The following is a 24,463-nucleotide window of genomic DNA, read 5'->3' as shown; positions in this document are numbered from 1 at the left end:
GGGGGGGGGTTGTTTTTCTTTTTTGGTTCTGGTCCGGTTCTGATCAGCTTTCTGCAGCCGTTGTGCACCAAGACATATCTAGAGAGAGATGGATCTTCAGATAGCCCACACAAAATCACACAATGGTCGAGATCAAGTCCAAATAATCCAGAGGGGTCTTGATGAAAAAAGTCCCGGTGAGCTCAGAGAAGACACTGGAATTCCAAGCAACACCTCCCCACTTGAGAGGCCTCATGGGCCAGCAAGCAGCACTCAGATTGATTGATAAGGCTGGAAATCTGGTTCTGGTCTGGTTCTGATTGGCTCTCTGCAGCTGTTGAGCACCAAGATGCTTTTAGCGAGAGCCAGACCTTTGGATAGCCAGCACAAACCCACACAATGGATCCAATCATGTCCAACTTATCCAGAGGGATCCGGATGAAAGAAGTCCTGGTAAGATCCGGAGAAGACACTGGACCTCCAAGCAATGCCTCCCCACTTGAGAGGCCTCATGGGCCAGTAAGCAGCACTCAGATTGACCAATGAGACTGGAAGTCCAGTTTTGGTCCAATTCCCAGTCGGTTCCTTACAGCTCTCTGCATTTACTGAGCGCCAATGTCACTATGAATAAGGACCAAATTTTTTAGATCAGATCAAAACTTTCCCTCCATTTCAGCAGAAAGCAATGGCCAGACGCACTGTTGGCTTCTGGGTAGTGCACTATTGGCTTCTGGGTCATGTAGTCCTTTTGACTGGCAGTACAGGATAGGCCGATATATCCTGATGCATGCTCAATAATCCAGGTAGAAAAATCTAAAAAGTTAAGTCTGGTCTTCTGGACATTCAAAAAACAAAACAAAGCCAAAAAAAAAAAAAGTTTTCTCCTATAATTCCTACATGTGTCCAGTTTCACTACTTTTTGTCTGTCGAAAGAGATCACATTTGTAAATGAGTCTTCTAGGCTCATTGTGACTTATCTGTCTAAATAAAGGTTGAATGAAAAAAACACAAGGTCAACAATGCAATGAAATGGTCAAGATGAGAAGAACCATCTCGACTTGCCAAAAAAAACAATGACAACAAGAAATACCAAAGCATGAAACATATATACAAAAACAAGGCACCAAAAGTGAAATACCTCCACAGCAGCATGGTCCTATTAGCAGTTTTTCTGTTGGCAGTGATGTTCTCTTAGCAACATGGTCCAGTTAGCAGCATGGTACTGTTAGCAGTGTGGTTCTGTTAGCAGTAAGGATCTTTTAGCATTATGGTACTGTTAGAAGTGTGGTTCTGTTAGCGGTGTGGTCTTGTTAGCAGAACGGTCCCGTTAGTAGCATGATGATAATAACAACCACGGCAATAGACGATGACTGCCTTCCAGAACCGGATCCAGCAGACACAAAACTTCCAAGGTTTCCCCGCAGAACCGAACTGTTCTGTAGAGTTCGGTCTGTGCAGGCAGATGGAGGTTCACGGAGATGGCTGCCATGTCAGGCTGGAACCTGAGCCCGAGGCTGAAAAGGGGCCAGGAACTGAATCACAGTGGCAGGATGGCAGGATGGCAGGATGGCAGGATGGCACGATGGAAAGGCAGCGACACATAAAACTCCAAAAATGCATTGCTGTCATACCCGTAGCGTGGGTGTGCAGTGTAGGTGCAAAAAAAGTTAAAACAAAAACAACAGGAACAAAAAAAGAGTGATCTGGACAATGTCCAGAGGACCAGATTGAACTTTTTTGGATTTTTCTACCTGGATTATTGAGCATGCATCAGGAAAAAAAGAGTGAGTCAAAGTGGCGCACCCGTCAGCGCTACCATTCTGCGGCGCCCGTGACGTTACTCTACTATACACACAGAGACAATCAGGTACTTATAGAACAATGAAACTATAGTTTCCTGAAATATCTTGCAAAAATACCTGAAGCTCTCGACCTTGACCTCTCTAAGTGTTTCAAACATCTGCTAAGTTCATAGGAAAAACCAATGCAACATGTCCCTGTTTTTAATTTTCTACATTGTCTTACAACCTAGCTGTTATTTTGTTACATTTTTTAATACCATTTTATTTACACTTGTTATTCTCAATTTGTTTGCATCCTTTATGATTGTCCATTGTTGTCTTTGTTGTCTACTGTTGTCATCACTCTTTGTTAAAATCAGGTCTCTCTTGCAAATGAGTCCCCGAGGCTCAGTGGGATTTACGTGTATAAATAAAGTTTGAATTTGTTGTGGAATTTTTATTACAAAGTGGTGAGATAAACTGGAAATAAACCAGAGAAAGATCAGTTTGGAACAAAGTTTAATTCAAAGACAAACTACATTTGAATGCCCTGCCCGTGAATATTGTCAGAAGAGAGAGAGAGCCTCGATTAAAGTTAAGCACACTTATGTATAGAGAACATACAGTGTTGCTGGGCAGATCTTATTGTGGGTGTGCTGTACCCTCTCCTTTCCTGGAACACAAACAGTTCTCCTTATCTGAAAAGAGGAGAACAAAACCAGTACCTTCCACCTCCACCTCCTGGTTTCAGTATGCAATACCAAGGTCAGTTTGACATGAAACACAGGAACACAGTGGTACAGAAAAAAACATCTTCATAGTACCATCAAAAGTAAAATTTTCATCTCCCATCACAAATTAAAACCAGAAAAAACAAGAAGTCACGCATTTGAATGTCTGAATGACTATCAACAGATAGCCCTCACCTCAATAGTTGCTAAATGCTTTGAAAGACTGGTCAAGACCCATATCAAAACAACAATCAACATCAGCGAGGACGCTCACCAGTACGCATACTGGAAGAATCAATCAACAGAGGATGTAATTTCCTCTGTGGTCCACGCTGCTCTCACCCACCTGGAGCAGAAGGACTCCTACATCTGTATGCTCTTTGTGGACTTCACATCTGCCTTCAACACCATGATCCCCCAAACCCTGATGGACAAACTACTCACACTAGGACTAAGCTCCTCCATATGCAACTGGGTTCTGAACTTCTTAACTGTCATGTTTTGTAGTACACTTTGACCCCAAATGGCAGACCGGACAGAAAAACAGAAACAGTATCAAAAATATTTTTTTATTTACAGGTGCGGGAGCTGCAGAGGGAGAAGAGGACTATGGTGAGTAATGGTTTTGTTAAGTTGAAATCTCTTGAAGGAAATGATTGTAGTTTCTTTCTTACTGAAAACAAGTCCTGGTTGAGGTGAGGATCGTTGGAGAGAGGGTCAGGTTTGTAGATGTGTGAATGGTCTCTTTCCAGGCTGCTGTTTTCTTGAGTAGTTTCTTTGAAGATCTCGATCGGAGTGAATGGGGATTCACGACAAAAACACAAAAGCCTAGGAAGGCTGAGTGGAGTCCAGGACTAGGAAGTCACAAAGGCTCGATAATGTTCCAGCATCGAAGGAGTGTCTGGTTGAGGCTTTTAAGCTCCTCCAAAGTCGTCCCTCAGAATCGCGTGCAGGTTTTTTGTGGTTGATTGTGGAAACTGCTGCAGCTGTGAAAAAGGAAGAACAACCTTCACATCAAAGTGAAGAAGGTGAAGGAGATGGTTGTGGACTTGAGATTGAACAAACACACCTAGCCCCCCCACACCCCACCACCACAAATATAGGAGGATCTGTGGTGGATGTGGTCTCTAGCAACAAGTACTTGGGTGTGCACCAGAACAAGAACCTCTGCTGGGGCAACAACACTATCAGCCTGATCACGAAGGCACATTAGAACCTCTATTTCCTCAAGTGGCTGAGGCGAGCTGGTCTGGGAAGCTCAGTCCTCATCTCCTTCTACAGGTGTGCAGTGAAGAGCATCCTGTGCTCCAGCATCAACGTGTGGCATGGAGGCTGCACAGCTGCAGAAAGAAAAGCTTTACAGAGTGGTGAAGGTTGCACAGAAGTCTGTTGGAGTCAACCTCCCCACCATCACAGACATCTACACCTCCAAATGCAGGAAGAGGGCCACCTGCATCATGAAGGACCCCACTCACCCAGCACACACTTTTTGCTCCACTACCCTCATGCAGGAGTTTGAGGAGCATTAACTGTAGAACCACTAGACTGAGGAACAGCTTCTACCCTGAAGCTGTTAGACTCATGAATCCCTAATCAGGAAAATCACAGTGAAAAAAAAATCACTGTGCCACTTATCAATGAGCCCAATTGTGGTTGCTGCTGCTGATTTGTTTCATGCTGCTGTATTCATTCGTACTCATCTGCTCACACAGACTCATGTTCGTGCTGCTGTTGTTTGGTATATTGTTTTTGTGCAATTAGTGTTTAGTGTATTTCTTAGTTCATATCTTAGATCTTATTACTGTGTTTCTTTTACAATTTATACTTTTGTTGGATGTAACCTGGCACAGAGGTTAGAGAAGGTGGGTCTGTGATCGGAAGATTGTTGATTCAACTCCTAGTACCAACAACATCAAAATGTGGGTGGGAAAGGTAAAGCACCCACACCCACCTCTACCCTCATTTGCTCCACTCTGGGCCATTGAGCAAGGCCCCTAACCCCCACCATCTGCTCCCCCAGGCACCATAGCATCTAGCAGCTCTCTGCTCCACACAGAAGGCAGTGGTTGCTCGGTGGTCTGTGGTTGTGTCAGGAAGGTCATCTGGCGTAAAAATAATTGCCAAGTCTTCATGCGACTTAGTTCGCTGTGGCGATCCCTGAAGAAGGGAGCAGCCGAAAGAAAAAAATAAAAACTAAAACTAAAAAAATAAAATAAAAGTTGGATGTAACTGGGACCCGTGTACACATCTTTGTTCCACCACATGTACCACATATGATGTGAATGACAATAAAGGAACCTAGAGCTTGACCTTGAAACATTAATTAGTAATGATACAATGAACCAGTATGATATGTGTATCCCACACTTTCCATGCACATCAGATGTATTAATATTAGGACAATTAAATGATTTTTTTTTCCAACAAGAAGCCACCAATCCCATACATGGCCAGTTTGTAGTCTGTTCCCAACCGTGCTGTTTATTAGAATTAATGAATCGTGCATTGAACCAGGCGACCTCTCCACATTAGTGGTTAGTTGCTTTTGCACATCGCATATAATTTGCACACTGAATTGAAAATGCTTCCTGTTAAACTTATTCATCCTGTGGCTGTGCTTTTATAGCGATGTGTGTGAGGTCGATAGCTCGGATTACATTAGGAAAACTAACTGATGTTTTCAGTCTGGGGAATTGAACCTGCGATTTTCCGATCACAGACCCATCTTCTCTAACCTCTGCACCACCACTCCTCTTGTGCCTGATTGTACTGTATATGCACTGGTACAACCCTTTCAGACCTTGTCAGGATGTAACTATTGTTTTTTTGTCTATGCTAAGTTGTCTCCTTGCACTCATCACAATCACACTTTGTCTGGCATGAGGCCAGAGTGGCTAACTTCAAATTCTTGATGACCAAGCCATTTTGGTGCACACAGGTCCCACGTCACAGAAACATTGAAACTACTGCTACCATGTTCCCTCCAACCAGGACCCCAACTCAATGACACCATGATGATAAACAACTACAAAACTCCCTTTGTTATGTTTCAATCTGTTTGTTTCCATGCCTGCTCACGTCAGGCAGTAATCGGCATATTCAGCTAACCTGTGCCTGCTTATTGCTCTGCTGCCTCTCACCTGTGTTCTGCTCTAATTAAGCTCCCTCCAGCTACAAACACCTTACCAGATTATCAACAGCAGTTCTGTGTGTAGATGTCCAGCATTACCTTCTTGCCAGTTCTTGACCTCATGGTTATGACCATGTTTCTGTCATCTGCATTTGGTTGTTCTGCTTCGCCCCTGTCGGACTCAATACTTATTTCTGCTATATGGACACAGACCATGGACAAGGATATTGATTTTCACTGTCAGCTTGCCCCATGCCTGATCACCCTCTCTGCCTTTGTGTTTCTGACCCCCGCCTGCCTTCTTACCATGTCTTCGCCTATTAGTCAGGATTTGTTGTTGGACAAGTTGTGCAGAGAAACCATCCTGGGAATTTCCTGTGGGGACCCATACTGTTTAACACCTTTCCCTAATGGAAGCATATATAAAGAGTATTAGTTCAAACTAGGGATGGGGTCGATCCGATCCAGTATCGGTATCGGCCTCCAATACCAGCATAATTTATGTATCGGATTTTCCGATCCTCCTGCCGATATTTCCGATCCATGATGCACATTGGCTTCAAACTACGGAATGGATTTCCTAAATGGTGGCGTGTCTCATGAGCCCAGAGTAATAAGACCCGCCTCACATTCAGGAAATCCAGTTCATAGTTTGCAGCCAGCTACAACGTGAGGGCTGAGTTAGCAGCACTGTGGCTAACAGCTAACAAACTTTAAATCTAAACATGTCCGCTGTGTGGAAGTATTTTACAATAAAAACACCACATAGCAATGCAGCAACGTGCAATGTCTGCAGAGCCATAGCGCCACATTAAACCGCGGTAAAGTTAGTTTTCCGATGGACATTCGAGCTCCGTGGCTTCAGCGGGGGGCTGCTCTTTGCTCAACCCGGGGTGGCCAACTCGACCTCGGCCAGCCGCGTCCAATCTGCCCCACTCTGTCTGCCCATCTCTGAGGAGGGACAGACTGAGCGCGGCTGCCCCCAATCAAGCTGCCTGCTTCAGATTGAACAAGAAGACATCGCTGAAACCATGGAGCTCAAATGTTTACAGAGAAGTTGCTAAACTTCATCATAATCCATGACCAACCACTATCAGTTGTAGAAAATGAAGGATTTCACAGCTTGATACTTACAGTCAAGATATAGTTTACCCTCCAGGAGATATTTATCAGTACAACAGTAGACAATCATAAAAAACATATTTGAAAATTATATATATTAAAAACAAAAACAGCTACATTATAAAGTGATGTAAAATACTAAAAACATGAACATGTCTGTTGGTTTATGTCATGAACATAGCAGATGTTTGAAGCCATTTAATATTTCATTTAATTCATTTATTCATTCATTTAAAAGAAACAATTAAAAAAATCATCAAAAAGAAAACATTGAAATGAAAAGAGTGCAGAAAGAAGAAAAATAATTCTTATATCTGCCCCTTATTAAAAAAAAAACTTTAAACAATCACTTAAATTAATCACTTTAATATCCACTTTAAAGCTAGGAATAAAAAAAAAAAACATGTTTTGTGTTAGAATTTAATTCTAACTTTAAAACTTATCCAACACTATTACAACTTACCTCAAGTTGCCTTTTTGGACATGCATGCATATATTTGTACAAATTGTACTTGAGAGGAGATTATTACAGCCTCATATAAAATCAATGATGATCATGATATTGGAACTGGATCGGTATCCGCCGATATTCAGACTTAGGTATCGGGATCGGATCGGAAGTAAAAAATGTGGATCGGTGCATCCCTAGTTCAAACAATAAATCCAACTCCATAATGAACAACAACATTACTAAAACAAGCATAAAAAAACAGGATTTGTAATGGTTTAACTTATTTTTACCAGTACGAGGGACAGTTATTAATTTATGGTCTCATTGTCTTTTATAATCATTTCAAAGGCCACTGTAGCAAATATATAAAATCTAATAGTATTGCAATGATCTTTATGAATTTTCTGGAGGTCATCTTTGCCACCTTTTATAAAGATTGAATATTATTTAAAAACCTGATGAAAAAATATAAAATATATCCATTTCATTAGTTAGACTGACATTAAAGGCTGCTATTTATTAACCTTAATATGCCTCTTTAAATACTGACTTTGTGACACAATATTGAAGAAAATGTAAAGGAACATTACTGAGCCAATATGAATGTGTGAAAGCTGTCTTGGTTTGCCGACACACTGAGAGGAGTTGATATTAAATATGAATATTACCAGTTTTTATTTAAATAATAGGTCCAAATGTCTGCTTTCAAAAACTGTGACCTGCATTGAACAATCTTGCTTAATTTTGCTTGTTGCTGCCAAGCATTGAACATTTTCAATTTATTTGACTAGTTTAACAAAGTAAATATTTTTGTATTATTATATTATATTATATTATATTATATTATATTATATTTGCTGACATGTGACCTCACATCCTGTTTGATAAATAAATAATCATAATAATAATAAAATAATAAAAATGTCAAGAAAATATGTTTCATTATCAACCAAGTTAATGCTGTAATCCATCTGTGTAGGTTTGGGCTTTTGTTAAACTGATTTTAATAAACGTGTAATTAAACTGCTCATGGTTCCACAGGCCTGACGGCACATGGTACACATTTTTTTCTTAAACATTTTTCTGTATAAAAATGATGAAAGAAATACTGAAATTTAATCAAAGTGGTGAAAAGTATGATAGTTTACCCAAAAAAGACTCACAATGTAAAGATGTAAAATGTTGCTGAATTCTGTGCACACGTCTACAATGAATGACAAATGGGAATGGAGGAGCTATGCCTGGTTTTGACAGCACAGTGATCCTCAAAATTGCAAGTGGTTTGATACTTCCTGGCTTTAAGTTGCATGTAAATATAAAATTATGTTGCTTCTATGAAGTCTGTCCTGTATTCATGAGACTGAAAATAAATAAAATCACTCTGTTGAAAAAATATTTGATAATTTTCTTTAAATGTGAGAAATGATTTGTTATTGCTAAAGTTTCCCCCGATGATACTGAGGAATCATGTTCTGATCTCACCCCCTGGGGCCTTTAATGAACCACTGTTCATGCTGAATAATCCAGGTAAAAATTCAGCAATGTTCAGTCAGGTCATGGTTTATTTTATTTTATTTTTTGCTGAGATGGGAAAAAAAAAACAGTTATGCAGTTTTTTTCCCCACTATGGGAGTTGGTACTTGTGGGACTCCAGTTTGTTTGTGGCTTCTCGGACTGAAGAAGTCCTCTGGATGAAGGATGAAACATCTCAGCTAAACAAAATAAACTGTCAAGAGGACCTGTTTGAACATTGTTGTTTTAATAAACCAATGTTCTGGGGCTTTTGGGAGCAGGTCAGGAACTTGATATCTACAAGGTCGTCAGATGAGAGGTCTGTTGTTTCTGACACACCTGTGCTGTCATCAGTTTCAGGTGTCGTCCCGCAGTATTCAAACATCACTCTCCAAGGAGCTGCTGGAAACAATGATCTTTTTCTCTAGCCTTTTTGCAGGACTGTTCCCTTTTCGTTTATTGTTTTCTTCATAAAGCTTTCCAGGTGAACTTGTTTGTACTTTTAACATTTATTTATTTAGAAATTTGCAGGCAGTAGAATGATGTTAGTGGTGCATGATGGTGGCTTTGCTAACTGCTGGTTCATTGTCTTCAAAGGGAAAAAGAAAGCTTTGTGATGAGAGATAAAGAATGGTGTCATTTATTGATTATTAACATTAACGAACTATCAGTTCGTTTAAAGAGAAGCAGGTTGATTTCTTAAGCTCTGAACTGGTGGTGAGTACTGAATGACAACGTATCATTAAATAAAGACTCCGTCAGATGTAAAGCAGACACCAAATCATCCTGCAAAAATAATTTCTCTCTCTTTGCATTTCACTGTTAGATAAAACACGTGCACACTCCCATGCTTTCTGATCACTATTAACTTTTTGCTTCTTGACATTCTCTTTGTTACTTGCCACAAAAATGGTGAATAATCATGAATTATTGTGTCCATTGTTGTTTGTCCATTAACAAAATATCAAATTAACTACTTGGCGGATTCTAATGAAACTCCCAGAAAGTAATTATTGGATGTTTAGGTACATCTGATAAACTTTTGGAGTAAACCCAGTTCAAGATTAATTGACTGACTTAGCTAACACTTAAATATATAATTTAGTCAATTTTAAAAATACAGAGATAAACTTTCACATGATGTTATCTGAGACTTTCTTTTCTTGAGACTGCATTTCTTTTAAGAATGCCATGTTTTCATGTATTGTGTTTTGGTGATTAAACTTTATTCACATTTCTTTGCCAGATCATATTCGGTGAGATTTTGTCTGGAAACCAAAATGTTGGAGTGTGACCCAAACTAAACAAACACGCAGAACTGTTTTGTGTCCACAGCTCATTTATTCCCCTGTGGTTACTATATGTGGTGGTAAATGTACACAGTTTGACCTCATATGTACATTGTTCAGGTGTAAAAAACTTGTTACAGATGGAGGTGAAAAGATCAAATGCTGGCACGCAGGAGGCAGAATCAGAAATGAGGCAAGGCTCCTGAATAACTAAACCAAGGCACAGCAGTGACACAGTCAACTTGGCAATGTACATACAATTAATAAGAGAAACTGACAAGAAACAAATGAATCCAAGACAAGTTAATCCAGAGGTGGACAGTAATCAATTGCGCATTTTTATGTGACTGCAATCGAGTAGTAATTTTATGTAGCTTGTACTTTTTAGTACAAATCAGTACTTTCACTTAAATAGGTTTTATTTTAATTGTTGCACATAGTTTGATTTAACATCTTCCCAGTTACTGAGTAAATAAATGTGAACATAAACACGCAAATTAAATTCAGGAGTTAGAAGGAAAGAAGCCCACCAGAAGCGCCTGCAGTGAGGGGATCTGTGACCAGTCAGCCAGTGGATGAACTGACAGGACAAGCAGCACAGGAGGAGTTTGACTTTAAATAAACCCATAAAGAGCATTTATGTCTCCACCCAATCAGCGCACTTCTTTTTCTAGCAGGAGTACAAAATTAAGGAAAAGTAATTAAAGAAACAAATAAATTATCCACCCAACTAAAAACGCAAATATAAAGAACCAAACCTACAAACGAACACCTAATAATCAGACGGGTGGTGTGCCACCTCCCTAATAATTCCCTTCTGTAGCGCTAATCAAAAGGAAGATCTCTGTTTTAACTTGTTAAATAATTTATTCACATAGTTGCTACCAATGCACAAGGCAAAAATTTTTTTTAAAGTGCCATGGAAACGTGCTATTATTAATATTGATGCTCAGCACATTTCCATACCACCAGCTTTTCATTGTGTTTAACTGTTGTAGAGCTGTCGGTTTGAGAAATGAACTCCTGAACCAGATTAGATTATTAAGTAGAACAGCTTTCTCCTAGGGATTCAAAATGCACGTTTGATTTCTAAATGAAAAGTCAGCTATGTTTTAAGTCATTTGGAAAAAAAATGAAAAAGTCCAAGTTTGTCAGTTATCACAGTCAAATTATAGTAAAATCTTTCTGCTTTTGATCCTGCTGGTGAGTTCTTTCCACAAATGTGTCTTTTAGGTTATCTGGTCGTTCTAGTTCTGATGTGAGTTCATCACAAGACTCACTCTCGCAGTCAAATCTAAATAATTTCTTACCAAGTGCCTGCAGTGTCTGCACGGCTCTTTACAGGCTACAGATGTTACTCACCTTATGAGCAAAACTTTGTTCTCTAACACATTAAAGTATGCAAAGCATGAGCACAACAAATTTTACAAAGCTTTCTCAATCAAAGTGACTATTAACTGTCATAAACTGATCACAATACTCCAACTAAGAAAACTTGGTTGTGTTTGTTGTGTTTTATGATTCCTATTGGGATTTCCAAGAGATATAAAAAATACTGTTTATATTTTTCATTTTTTTCTGTTTGAAGACATTGTCTTTATCAAAACATCTGTAAGATTGTTCATAGATCATACAGTAATACTTCGATGAAGTTTAATTTGGAAGACAATCAGTCCATTTTCTTTGCCTGTGTAATCCTCTGCAGGGTTGAAGGTGGCTGGTGCTTTCCTCCATGAGTCTGTGGGTGGATGATGGGTGGTGGTGGTGGTGGTGGTCAGGTTGTCACTTAATCAAATTAATTTGTTTTGGTTGTTCTTCAACCCCTCAGAGACACGAGAGATCAAAAATTAATTCTCAGAATAGTCTAAAATAAATAAGTCATTACAATAATTTCCTGCAGGGTCAATAAAGTTCTATCTTATCGTATTAATATGCGCCTAAAATCCAATGTTATTAAAAACACAAAGTCCAGAGGATTCTTGTCTTTGTCACGTGACCAACTGAGAATGATGGGACAAATAACCATTACTGGTCAAATTTAACTTGCAGACTTTAAGACAGTAGAAATAAACTAGAGTACCCAAAGAAACCTGTTGTGTAGTCAAAATTAATGCTCAATAATCCAGATTAAAAATCCAACAAAGTTAAGTCGGGTCCTCTGGACAGTTTATTTTTGCTGAAACATTTTGTCTTTCATCCAACAGACTTCATCAGTACGAGGAGCCACAACAAACTTGGTATTATAAATAGCACCTTCACATAGTGGACCAATCAGTTTGATGGTGCTCCGATGGTTTCTTGAGTCCACCCTCTCCCCTGCCGACTCCTCTGAGGCAGCCATGGCCAAAGTGGTTCAAAGACGGTTTTCTGCAGCTCCTTGGACTGATGAAGTCTTTTGGATGAAAGATGAAACGTTTCAAAAAGAAACTGCCCAGAGGATCTGACTTAACTTTGTTGGATGTGTAGTCAGTAGTTTGTTTTTTTCCAGGTATTCCAGGGAAAACATGCCACCACTATATTGAAACACCACTACCAGGATTCAAACCTGCAACCTGTGCCCTGCACTGTACTTTAGCAAATTTCAAGTTTTCCTAATTTATATGCTTACAAGCAGTTCTCTAATTTTCAAAATATGTAATAAACCACTGTGTGTGTATCTGTTGAACCCATAAGTGACAGAATTGTTCTCTCTGATTATCATTTGGGCAGATTAATTGTTGAAGGGATTTAGACTTTACACAAAAGCTAATCCGGACTAATTACTGTAACAGCTCCCAGCCAGATGGTGCTCCAGTATGTGCAAAATCATACAGTTACATACTTTCACATAACGACGCCCTTCACACTTTAATGTTACTATTCCTTACAATATTTTTTTTGTTCTAAAAATCTTTAGATTTACAGTAAATCTGTGTGCATGAAGAGTATCCTATTTAAAAATAAAAAATGATAAATCATTTGGAGACTTGCTCATATCAATGAAAACCTTTGTGTGACTGAACATCAGTCAGGATTATTTATAGACCTGAAGAATGGAGGTGGTCCTGCTACCCTTCTGCTTTTGAGACTTTTCATTTAGCATCTGTACAGATGTCAAACTGACACATTGCCATTTAAAACTGCTTCAAGTGATGAATGGTATGTTTGTTTCTATTGTGTCTTACATATGCTTTGACCTATCCTCTTTTTCTGCCACTGAATGGAATTGTGTTTATTTAATAAGCAGATTTTTCTTTTATTACAGCGTGGTTCACAGAAAAATAAAACTTAATTCCCAATTACTCTGATGTTGTGATTTTTATTTTATTTTAGTTTTTGCCTTTTTTTAAACTGTGAAAGAACTGCCAATTTGGTGACTAAACATTAAAATTGATTTTACTTTGAAAATGTGAAAAGTGAACAAGAAAATACATTTCTCAGAAGAGTTCAATAGCCAGCGACCTAGATCAAATTATATTTTAAAGCACTTAACTGTTCAACTGTTATCTAATGAAAAAGGTAGTATTTCAATGAAAATAAGACGTTTACTGAACTTACTGTTTAGTCACAGCTTAAATAAAATGGGAGACTGCAGTGACCTCAAGCAAAAAATTACAAAAATCACTAACCTCATCTCGGCGTCAGACTTTTCTCTTAATAAAATTGAAGCATCCATCCATCAATAAACACAGTGAAGTCAATGGACAATGCCGTGTAGAGTTTCTTAACCAAAACAGATCTTTTAATGACAAGTTACTACTTTTAAATGCGTTTAGTATCACACACACAAGTTTAGATAAATATGCGGGCATCAGATGTTGCTATGCTATAAAACATTCTGAAGTTTGTACATTTTGCAGCTTGTTGCAGATTACATATCACTCTCCAATGTTTACGGTAGTTTAGGAAAATTCAAAATTACCTTTAGTTTGAAACAAAAATCAAGGATTTTTTTTATATTTTTGCCTTATTTGAAATGTGTGTTAATTGTTGCTGCGGGACTTTGTTACAGGAAACCATGTTTATGGTGAGTTTATATTCACCTCTGCCTTAAGAGTCTCAGTGCATCTTGTGACATTGAATGAACAATAATGTCTTTTAAATCCTGAAAATTAGCTCAAGTTTTTAGATGAATGTAAGTTTTAAACAAGTAATTAAAGGCCTAGGTCAACTGAATTCATCAGGAGACTGACTGAATAATGCTAACATATTTTGTAAAAGTAACAATTTTCACAGTTATAACCTTTATATAAATCAATTAACTCAAATACTGCACAGGCCTGAACTACATCAATGGAATTCCCATAGAGAGAAAAGCAACAAAAAAATTAGGTGACAGTGGTCATGACCCAGATATTTCTGGATTTGCGGACCACAAACTGTGATGTTCCATTTCAGCGCACGTCTAAGCTTTGTTTCTCTAATCCTCTTTTGACTTGCACAGTCAGCATGCTGCATGCATGAAAATGGTTTTCCCTGCAGCTACAGACTACCTGCTGTAAAAGAGCAGCACAAAACAGACACTTCCACAGAAAGCTCCTCATGCGTGTGTTTTTTCTGACCTGCTGCTACTAACTCGAACTCTTCAAAAGATCTGAGTGACTTAAAGAAACGTGAGAAAACAACTTGAACCCCACGAGTCATTATTCAGTGCCTATGACCATTTTATTTCTATAGCAGTGCATATGCAAGAATGAGCCGTGCTCTAAAACCAAAATCTAACTGACATGGTCCACAACAAACAGTGTAGTAAAAACCATTAAAGGGATATTTCAGACATTTAAATTGGGGCTCTGTCAAAAAGTTTTGAACAATATTTTACCAGTTGTTTACCGAAGTGTTTTCAACAAAGTTCAGTCAGGTCATCTGGACAGTTTCTTATTTTTGTTGAGATGTTTCATCCTTCATCCAAATTACTTAATCAGTCCAAGTAGCCCCAACAAACTGAATCCCACAAGCAGCACACTCCCATTGTGGACCAAGCAGTTTACTGGTGATAAGATGGTTTCTGGAGCCCACCCTCTCCCCCCATGACTCCTCTGAGACAGCCATAGTCAAAGTGGTTCAAAACATCAAAGTTCATGCTCAGTAATAATAAACTGGGTGTGCTGCTTGTGGGACTCAGTTTGTTGTGACTCCTTGGATTTATGAAATCCTCTGGATGAAGGACAAAACATCTCAACCAAAAAAATAAACCTGACCTAACTGAACTTTGTTGGATTTATACCTGGATTATTGAGCATGAACTTTGATGTTTTGAACCACTTCAGCTATCGCTGCCTCAGAGGAGTTGACAGGGGAGAGGGCGGGCTCCAGAAACCATTTTATCACCAGCAAACTGTCTGGGAGTTTTTCTATAGTTGTAATGCTGAATGCACTTTCTCCCCCACTCATTGCTGCAGCTGTCATCCATCCATCCATTATCTTTACCCGTTTATTCCATTTTTGGGTCACGGGGGTCGCTGGTGCCCATGTCCAGCAATCACTATGCGAGGGGCGGGGTACACCCTGGACGGGTCGCAAGTCCATCACAGGGACACATAGAGACAAACGAGACAAATAACCATTCACTCTCTCACTCACACCTAGGGACAATTTAGAGTTACCGATCAGCCTAACATGCATGTTTTTGGACTGTGGGAGGAAACCGGAGCACCCGGAGAAAACCCACGCATGCACGGAGAGAACATGCAAACTCCACCCAGAAAGGCCCCTGGACCGGGGTTTGAACCAAGGACCTGCTCGCTGGGAGGCAGCAGCTCTACCAGTTGCGCCACCGTGCTGCCCGCTGCAGCTGTCAGTCAGTGTATATTATGGCTGAAAAGGGGATTTCCTAAACTTTTCCCTTCTTAAAATCATGTATTTGATTGTTTGCACACTTTTTCCATCATCAAAAAAATACAGACAACCACGGCTTGTCTAACTGAAGAACAACACCGGTCACGCTTTTCTAGGTTTTATCATTCTGAGACAAATATTTACAACAACCTATAAGATGTCTGTTTGTGAAACATACAGCCGACTGCAGCTCATCCTGCCAGGATCACAACTTTACAAAAATCTGAATTATGCAACACATTTTAACTTTGGAAATTTAAACCAAATTATCAGGGGTTTATTCAATGTTTATGTTTAGTTTGTTCACCTTTGTGTATATATTTAAAAAAAAGTCCCATAATATTTCAAAATGGGCTTTCTGGTGGTTTAGCTACTAATCTGAAATTGAAGTTCAATATTAATGACTAAATTAAGATTTCAACTTTGATCTTCAAAATGACAGTTGATAACAACCTATTTAAAATTGATGTTACAAGTTTATTACAAAAATATAAAAAATTAAAAAGGGTGTTTTGCTCAAGGTTGTGAGGATTCCTGTTTCTGGTCAATGTTTTGTTTGTCACTCACCATTTCTCCACAGCTCAGGAACGGCAGGTGTGGTTCATCGCCGGCAGCTGTGCTTATACCCCGATGAGCTTGGTATGGTGGCTGACGAGTGCAAACGTGCAGCAAACACATGTATGATGCAAACTCAAAAACACACAAACACAAAAAAAAAATGCAAACACAAAAAACACATACAAACACAAAAAAACACGCAAACACAAAGCGTTCGATTTTTTGCGTTTGCATTTGATATTTTTGTGTTTGTTTTTTGTGTTTGCATTTTTTTGTGTGTGTTTGCATGTTTTTGAGTTTGCATCATACATGTGTTTGCTGCGCGTTTCGCCCTTGGCTGCGCGTTTGCACCCGTGCCACTGTAGGCTTGGGACATATAAAGACAGAAGACAGACCACACTAACACATGAGTGTTGGTTTGCTTATGGTGAATCCAACCTAGAGCCAACTGATGCATATGTGAACATTGTTTGAGGAATTGAACACTTGTTTCGCGTTTCTTCAGCTAAGAAAACCTTTGAGTCTCGAGCTGCTTCCTATGATTTGGACCTCCTGAAGTCATAGCAACTGAGAGAAGGTTTGCCTTGTTCCCTCATCCAAGCCTGTAAAAAAATATTGGACATTCCTGACTTTTCTGGTCCCACCTGCCACTCTCCAGACCACTTCATAGACGCTGTTCTCCGTGAAAACTGGAACCCTTCACCTCCTCCATCCGAATCTGAAACAGAGATCAGTAAGTCCATCTCTTCCTTCCTGGAAAAATAGAATCTAAAGGATTTTTACATTCACTTGTTTCTCATCAGACTCTCTTTTCCACAGATGGCTATGTTTTCGTCCCTTGACCACCATTATAAATAAATCACTACATTTTGTACTGAGTCCTCTGGTCTTTTTGTTCTCGGTACTCCAGAGTCTGTTCTAAAGATCTGCTGACAGTCAGTAAGGATGTCAAAAGTAATCAGATCAGAATCCTACAGGGGGCCCTGCCTAGTCCTTGAGTTTTTGATTCCTACAGGCTGCTGGTTCTGCTAAAATAAGATAAAATAATCTAGTACATCTCCAAGTAAGCTAAAGCTATTCAGTGCAGCTATTAAAATGATAAACGACATGAAGATCAAGAATCTTTATTCTCTACACTGGCAACAATCATTGGCCTGCTTTGATAAGAGATATCAAGGACAAGAAAGGTCGCCTGTCTGCTCCACTTCAGAGATGAATTTCTGCTGCACTGTAATTTCTCAGAAAGTACATGATCGTACAGGTACAGATGCTCACAGGGATGTTCTTTCCTACTAAAACATTTGACATTTACAGGGCTGAAAGCAGCCACGAGTTTAATTTGTTTTAATTGAATTTTAATGCGAACACCACGGTGACGCAACTGGTAGAGCTGCTGCCTCTGAGTTAGCAGGTCCCTGGTTCAAATCCCAGTCCAGGGGCCTTTCTGGGTGGAGTTTGTATGTTCTCTCCGTGCATGCATGGGTTTTCTCCGGGTACTCCAGTTTCCTCCCACAGACCAAAAACATGCATGTTAGGCTGGTTGGTAACTCTAAATTGTCCCTGGGTGTGAGTGAGAGAGTGAATGATTGTTTTTCTCTATGTGTCCCTGTGATGGACTTGTAACCTGTCCAGGGTGTACCCCGCCCCTCGCACGGTGATTGCTGGACATGGGCACCGGCGACCCCCGTGACCCAAAATGGAAGTGTTTAAAAGATAATGGATGGATGAATTTTAATGCTTTTTTTTTGTATTATTTAGAAAAGGGAAATTTAATTTGATCAAGGCAACTGGAAGATGGCAGCCAAAATAAAAACATTGTGAACGAGATAAAAACAGATGAAATCTTACTTTTAGGACACTGAGGATAATGGTACAGTAAACTTGTGAGTCTGCTTTAATCCCGTGGTAATCTCAACAAAATGAAATCCATCCATCCATTATCTTTACCCGTTTATTCCATTTTGGGTCACGGGGGTCGCTGGTGCCCATGTCCAGCAATCACTGTGTGAGGGGTGGGGTACACCCTGGACAGGTCGCAAGTCCATCACAGGGACACATAGAGACAAACGAGACAAACAACCATTCACTCTCTCACTCACACCTAGGGACAATTTAAAGTTACCAATCAGCCTAACATGCATGTTTTTGGTCTGTGGGAAGAAACCGGAGTACCCGGAGAAATCCACGCATGCACGGAGAGAACATGCAAACTCCACCAAGAAAGGCCCCTGGACCGGGGTTTGAACCAGGGACCTGCTCGCTGAGAGGCAGCAGCTCTACCAGTTGCGCCACCGTGCTGCCACAAAATGAAATATTACACTAATTTGTATATTATTTTCAAGGTGACAATAAATCTGCTGTAATTAAACAATCACCCGTCAGCACATCACAGCAGCCATATGTATTTCACCTGAAGTACACTGAACTACAGAGAGCTGTAGTTTCATTTTGACTCCTACTTGTTTTGATTCGTTGATTTGGTAATATTTGGGCGTTATGATTGAGGATTCCCTCACTTTCAAACCTCTTGTGGAAAGTCTTGTGAAAAGGCTAAAATTTAAGCTGGGCTTTTATTTTCTAAATAAGTTGTGTTTTTATGCACTGCTAAAAAGCAACTTGTCTCTGCAACTTTTATGTCTGTTTTGGACTATGGAGATCTTTTTTATATGAGTGCTTCCTCACAATGTCTTAAGATGCTTGACTCTGTTTACCACTCTGCTCTGAGGTTCATTACAAATTGCAAAACATCAGCACACCATTATAATTTGTATTCACGGGTGGGATGGCCTGGTCTGGCTGACCAAAAGAACTCCCATTGGTTAACTTTTATTTACAAGGCACTGCTTGGACTCCTGCCAGCCTGTATGTGTACTGCAATTGCACTGTTAAATGTTGACTCTTATACTTTTCTCTCACACGATTTGCTGCTTCTTTCTGTCCCTTTTGCTTCGACTGAATTGGGTAAGAAGGCTTTCGTTCACTCTGCTCCCTCTTCTTGGAACTTGCTACAAGAAACTCCGAGATTGACTGAGTTCATCCCATTCAGTGATTTTTCACCCAAACTAAAAGTTATTGAGGCCAAATCAATGACATGCACCTGTTTTAATAGCTAGCTTGTTTTATAGTACCTGTTTTTTTATAGCTTGACATTTTCTTTTAATTGTGTAATTTTTTTGTCTTTTATTTGCCTCTTGGCCAGGTCTCCCTTAAAAAATAGGTTTTTAATCTCGGTGTTTTTTTTAAAATCCTGATAAAATAAAGGTTAAATAAAAAAAAATCTAGTAATTAGTTGGTTACTGTCAGCTTTTATCAATAATCTCTCCTTACATTTACCACAAATGTCAAGCCTGTGAGAATTGTGTTTTTACTTTTTTTGTAATTATTTCTGTGATCCCTGGTTTGTGTATTTTCAGTCTCTTGGGTTTATTAGTTCTCACCAGTGAATTTCCATTGAGATTATTCATCTCCTCCCTCGCCCTCTCTCACCTGATCCCTGTTGTCCCTCACAGGTGTTTATTGTTTAGGCCCTGGTTTTGTCTATATATGTTCGCCACCTTGTGTTCTTCTCCAGTGTTTTCAGTCTTTTGTGGGTTTTCTCGTGTTCTGGTTTCCAAATTCTGCAGCTGCATTGTCAGCTTTCCCTTTTGTTTATTAAAATCCATTTTAAGTCACTTCTGACTTCCCTGAGTGTTCGTGCTGCTGTTCGGCGTATTGTTTTTGTACCACTAGTGATTAGCGTATTTTCAGTTTAACGTTGTTCTTAGTTCATATCTTAGATCTTATTACTGTTTTTCTTTTACATTTTATACTTTTGTTGGATGTCTCTGGGACCTTGTGTGCACAATTTTGTTCCACCACATGTACCACATGTGGTGTGAATGACAAATAAAGAAACTTTGACTTTTCTGTCTGCACTCCTGGGTTCAGTTTTGCTGCCGAACATGACAAACTCAAGAAACTGCTCTTACTTAAGGACAAAGACTGATAAACTATTCGGTACAAGTTCATTGTGTAAAATGTATTAATTACACAGTTCCTTTATTACAGACAAAAGTAACTGTGATAAGTTAAATCTGTGAGATAATGACACCCTAATAATTGCTTTAATAGGTTTTCTAACAAGAACACCATCCTTGCACCGTGCGTGCCCAAGTCTGTTCTGAAATATTTCAATATGATTTGAATGTGTTTATGTTGGTGACAAAAATTTTAGGTCGTGTAGCTTGCTGCTGAGGTCTGACATACAGATTGTGAGAGAAGGGGAGCGGAGGATTCGCTCGCCTTTTTGCTGCGCCAAGGATGAGTCTAATCGCCAAGTAAATGACACCAGTGATTACTCCCCCAAACAAAGCACATTTAATTTATAATATAATTAATTAATTTTATAATATAACCAATAGTTCACAGCTTATTGGTACGAGATCAATGAAAAAAACAAAAACAAATTCAATATACACATCAAGGAAGGTGTTTTTATTGAATTGAATTGAATTTGATTGAATTGAATTAAATGGATTTTGTTCCACCTCGTACATGTGATGTAAAAGACAATAAATAACCTTGAACCTTGGGTGGTGATAACCTTTCTCCTCTCAAGTGTCAATTACACACATGGAAGATGGACAAGTACAGGTCAAATCCATCAGGTGCGCAGTTTAGGAAAAAGAACAGAAGAAGAGGAGAAACAAGCAGAAAGGTATGCAGCTGTGGCAGCTCTTGGAGCATGAAGCTGGGTGATGAGGAGAGGGGGAGAGGGGGCGTCAGAACGGTTTTTTTGCCCATGGCACCAAATAGGCTGGGATTGCCCCTGGGCTAAGGACCCAACCTAAAAACAAAACTCTTTATCAAAGGCAGACCCACCACAGCACCTCACCTCAACTAATTTAAGGCAACTTTTTACACATTATCCACAGCAAGTCGCTGCAAACACCCTCCTCTGGAGGCAGTGCAATCACAACAATCCACATGCAGGTTAGAGGATTCATAAAACAACCCACTCCTATAAAACCAAACGCTTCCTCCTGATTCTCACCCCAAGCTAAAAAATATCAACACAATAAGAAAAATATAAACCCCAAGCTAAAAATAAAAAAGAGGCCTACAATAAAGAAAATGAGTTCACTTAGTTCATCCAGCTGGCGAGACCCCTCCCCGGGGTCTGAGCTTGAGACACCATCCAACACTGTGTGGACTGATTTAGCTGGAGGACAACCGGACCTCCTGGTTGGCTGCACACCAGATCAGTGCAGCCAACAGGAACAGGAGCAGGAGAGTGAGATGGTGACTGCACCCAGCTAAATCCCAGCACTGACTGTCTAAAAGAGGCACCCAACCTCCCCCTCCCCCTCCTCACACAGAAACACATAACCACCTTTCTACCTGTCTCTATCGCAGCCCTAAATGACTGCGAACGACCCCCCCCCCATCCAAAAAGGGTGCTGCCCCAGCCACTGTAAGGTCTGCTTTCTTTCTGAGATCTTTATTCAGTGTGCTGCTCCTCTACTGAATGCACACATTTGTCCCTTATTTGCCTCCTCTGATGAGTCTTGCCCACGAACATCACAATACCATGATCAAACTGACACTCTGCATAAAGTTACTCAGCCCAGATCAGATTTGTGTCTAAAATTCACCAAACAGGATTTGAAAATGACATAAAAAAAATAAGAAATGCACAAAACGGGAACGCTTGTGTCAAACTAATCTCAGATAAATGCTTTTCTCTTCTGAACCAATACAGGGAAATTGTATTCTGGTGTTGTGAGACTGTTCCTGCATACCAAGCTGAACTGCATTGACTCTGATCTCATCTCATCTCTCAATACAATAAAGCACACAGGGAGTCAGGAGCACACAGATTCTATGAATTGCACACAAGCTGATAATCTTTAGCAGTGCCTCGGGACTTACTGTGCCTGTTTGGCCAGTTGTGACAGGTTTTATTGCTTGAACTGCTTTTTTTTCCACTATCTATGGGATGTTTCTGGATTTGTCCTTAAGTTATTATGCATTACACTCTTCACCTCTTGATATTCAACATAAACAGAGTCTTTGTGAATATCTAGAATAGCAATGACCTGAACTGTCTACTCTACACAAATGGTTATTTGTTTAAAACAGATTGAATGTGGAGCTTCTTCATCATTCGATCAAAACCACAGACTTTTATATGCTGATAAAGAAAACTTTTGACAGTTGAATATTCATACAATAAAAAACAGCTACATTTTTGTTGTTGTTCTTGTTTTACCTAGAACATGGTCTTAAAGTAATAATGCACAGCTTTAAAGTGGAGTTCTGTGAACAGTTAATGTCTTACCTGTTGTAGATAACACTTTGAATGGCCTCAGATTGGGAAAATAAATTTCTCCTGACCAGATAAATGAACTAATAACTAGTCTGAGCAGGACTGGGAACAAAGAGGATGATCTGCATCTTTAAGCAATTTCAATCTGAAACTAGAACAGCGAGCAGTTATTAGCAGGGTCTAAACCACTCTATGCATGTCGACCCTAACTAATCTCATCCCCAGAACTCCTTCAACCTTACGTACAACAGACTTGAAATTTGATGAGGAGAAAATGTAAGGTCTTAATGAGGACCTGTCTTTTTGCCAATGTCTTGATTATCTTTCTTCTTCTTTAATCTTTTCCATTTTCATGGGTCTCCACAGTGAGCTTCATCTCTGTCCACTGCGTCCTCTGTCCTCACACCAACTACCTCCAATCTCTCTCTAATTCTGTTCATATAACTCCTCTTTCTCTTTTTCCTGGCAGCTGCATTTCTAACACCCTGAAGCCTATATACCCATTGTCCTTCCTCTGGACATGAGTGGAAATGTCCAAACCATCTCAGTCTGATCTCAGTCTTTCAAACTGTGCTGTACCTCTGATGATCTCATTCCGTATGTTATCCACACTTGTCACTCCAAAAGAGCACTACGGAGAACCTCAGCATCTTCAGCTCTGCCACTTCCAGTTCTGTCTCATCTTTTTGTCAGTCCCACTGGTCATATTACTCTTGTATTTTTTTTTCTTTTGATGTTTGCTGCCACCCTTTTATCACAAATCACTACCAAAACTTTTCTCCATCCTCTCCATCCTGCCTGAACTATCTTCTTCAGTGCTTTACCACACTTCCTGTTTTCCTGGACAATAGACCTTAGGTAATTGAAGTCCTGCACCTTTGTGACCTCTGCTCCTTTTAACCTCACTGTTCCACTGGCCTCCCTCTCATTCACATGCATGGAGTCTGTCTTGCAACAGTTGACTAGAGTTACTCTTCTTTAAAGTGCATACCTCCACCTCTAAGTTCCCTTCCACGTGGTCCCTGTTCTCACCACAGATCACAATGTCATCTGCAAACATTGTAGTCCACAAGGATTCCTGTTAGTAAGTCCATCACCACAGCAAACAAGAAGGGGCACAGAGTTGATCCATAAAACAGTCTCATCTTCACATAAAAGCACACACAAACATTTAGACCTGCCATTCTCTATGACCACTGGTGAAGTCTCCCAGTTTAGATGGGAAATCTCCAGTCCATACCGAGCACAGATGTTCCTAGCCTAACCAAGCAGCTGAACTACTTTCCAGGAACATCTGTGCTCAGACTGGGTAATGCTGACATTTTAAATGTGTTTACGAGTTTTAAATCTCACCCTCTCCACCAACAGCAACAAGTGGTTCACCGACGTACCCCTGTCTCTGTGGGATTTAGTGAATACTTGTAGTTTTTGAGATGAGTGATTTGTGAACTGCATTTTGACATGACAAGCCATTTTTTGATATGGACCTTTCTTATAACCAGATGCAGCTATACATCAAAATGGAAGTTGGCATATTGCTTATTTTCTAGTTATTCAACTCACAAGGTTTGCACACATACCTGCATGTGGCAGTCATCCTGGATTTTGATGTAGTAACCTGATTTTGACAGGAACGTATCTTACACTTAGATGTAGCCACACACCAAAATGAAGCCAGTACATTGCTTATTTTACAAGTTATCCAACTCACAAGGTTTACACACACACTCTCACACAAAATGTATGTATGTATGTATGTATGTATGTATGTATGTATGTATGTATG

The 24,463-nt window shown here is 39.7% G+C and overlaps 1 protein-coding gene across 1 annotated transcript in view; it reads right to left on the bottom strand.

Annotated features, from left to right (window-relative positions):
- Window positions 1-24,463, bottom strand: part of slc2a9l2 (solute carrier family 2 member 9, like 2) — a 221,143-nt gene that overhangs the window by 912 nt on the left and 195,768 nt on the right. The gene's annotated exons all lie outside the window — the stretch shown is intronic.

Source organism: Nematolebias whitei, chromosome 7 (genome assembly GCF_014905685.2).
Source record: "Nematolebias whitei isolate Nwh7 chromosome 7, NemWhi1, whole genome shotgun sequence".
Taxonomy (NCBI): Eukaryota; Metazoa; Chordata; class Actinopteri; order Cyprinodontiformes; family Rivulidae; genus Nematolebias; species Nematolebias whitei.
This window is presented reverse-complemented; position numbering and strand designations above follow the sequence as displayed.